This window comes from Triticum aestivum, chromosome 2A, assembly GCF_018294505.1.
Source record: "Triticum aestivum cultivar Chinese Spring chromosome 2A, IWGSC CS RefSeq v2.1, whole genome shotgun sequence".
Classification (NCBI taxonomy): Eukaryota; Viridiplantae; Streptophyta; class Magnoliopsida; order Poales; family Poaceae; genus Triticum; species Triticum aestivum.
In genome coordinates, this window is record NC_057797.1 from 40447016 (window position 1) to 40449157 (window position 2142).

Genomic DNA, 2142 nt, shown 5'->3' on the forward strand with positions numbered 1-2142 from the left:
AAAAGAACAGCAAGCAAGTTGCTGCTCAAGAGAAGAAACCCAAATCTGGACCTAAGCCTGAAACTGAGTGCTTCTACTGCAAGCAGACTGGTCACTGGAAGCGGAACTGCCCGAAGTATTTGGCGGATAAGAAGGATGGCAAGGTGAACAAAGGTATATGCGATATACATGTTATTGATGTGTACCTTACTAATGCTCACAGTAGCACCTGGGTATTTGATACTGGTTCTGTTGCTAACATTTGCAACTCGAAACAGGGACAACGGATTAAGCGAAGATTGGCTAAGGACAAGGTGATGATGCGCGTGGGAAATGGTTCCAAAGTCGATGTGATCGCGGTCGGCACGCTTTTTTTCTACTTGTGTATTTCAGATTTCGATCTGAATTTTTTTAGGCGTTGTCGACATATGTGTTGTGAATATTCATGATTTTTGAAATATTTTTTAACATGTTTGAATTAGAATTTCGTAAGTTGGTATCATCGTAGCATGTAAGAACTGATATCACCTGATACTTTCCCCAAATTTCTCATCGTATCAACAAAATTGCCTCTGTTTGCTTCAGCCGGTCACCTCTCACCATGACAGATAATGAACCACCACTAAATCTCTAGTTGTATTAACAGGAGAGAAAATCACGGAGGAAAAGAATCGGTTCTACTAAATCTTTCATCCCGAAAAATCCTCCCGTGAATCCCCACCCATCCGGATCCTTTCACCGGATTTCCTTCTTCGTGTCTCGAGCTTCAAAACACCGATTTTATGCCCGTCGTTCTTATCCGTACCGGCGTCGCCCATGCTTGTCTAGTGTTGTTGGCGTATTTTGCCTCCGACTGGCGACCGACCACTTCCCTGCCGCAGCATGAAGATTGTTTACCATGCTCCTATGATGTTCCCGCAAAAAAAAGAAAACAATCTAAGTTGAAAATTAGAATCAATGTTAGTATTTCAAAAAGTCATCTTCTTTTTAAATATTTGTAAAATAACACATTGCTGAATTTTATGCAGTCTCAAAATAGATGAAATATCATCCTTAGCCCATCCCAAATTACTTTGACCAGTGTCGCGCATGTTACCTCCACACGTTTCGAAAAGAGAGATTAATCTTGAATGAAATTTAAATTTCAAAATAAATTAGATGAGATAAGAAAATTGACAAATAACCCCCTTGCATCTTCTCACGACTGCGAGACGATTAGTATTTCTCCACCTGCCGTCGGCGCCGGCGCCGGTTCGCCTCATCTTTGGCGACACTAGGGCGAGCCTTCAGCTCGCGCCAGTGCTAATAGTCATCGCTAGATGGTACGGACCTGCAAAAAAACAAAATTAGCTTCAAGCACATCAAATAAAAAAAGTGGAGAAAAAAATAGATGAAAATAGAAAAAACATAGGACCCTGGTGAGTGGCACAAAGCAATTCCGTCTTGACGTTTTTTTATGCCAATTTTAGTTACCCGGGATGGCAATTTTAGTTGTGAAGTATGGCAACTTTAGTTGTGATGTATGGAGGGAGTAACCAGGACAACCCCATATTTACTTTTTTTTTCTTGAAATTTATTGGTGTACTTGACCATATATGTGCATTTTTTTACACCAACTAATAAATTATGAAAAGAATAAAAAGGTTCATATGTTTTGTACTGTCACGCTATTGCCTGACTACATGATATCTCAATATAAAATCGTGGCATTCAATACTGTGTTCAAAAATAGCATTGATCATGTTATTCAGGAATGCAATTGTTTCCTTTTACTCGAGCGCCCTTTACACGCAAGTAATAGATTATCAATGCGTGCTTTCCATTCCGGTGCTTCCTATTTTTCTACTAAAACTTACTCCCTCCGTAAATTAATATAAAAGCATTTAGAATACTAAATTGTGATCTAAACGTTTTTATATTAGTTTACAGAGGGAGTACCAAATATGAGCGCTGGAGACCTATTAGTAGTACTACCTCTCACCAGATCAGAAATTATCAATACTTGGGATCATCTGAAATTTTGCCCGGACAGAAACGGCAGCAGACCAAAACCCCAACCCCTCCTCACCAAGACGCAACCAACCAAAACCACTCTACCTCAGCTCCACGCATCCCACGCCCGGTCCATGGCTCTGACCAGCGGCGACGGGGTCGGTTGACTTT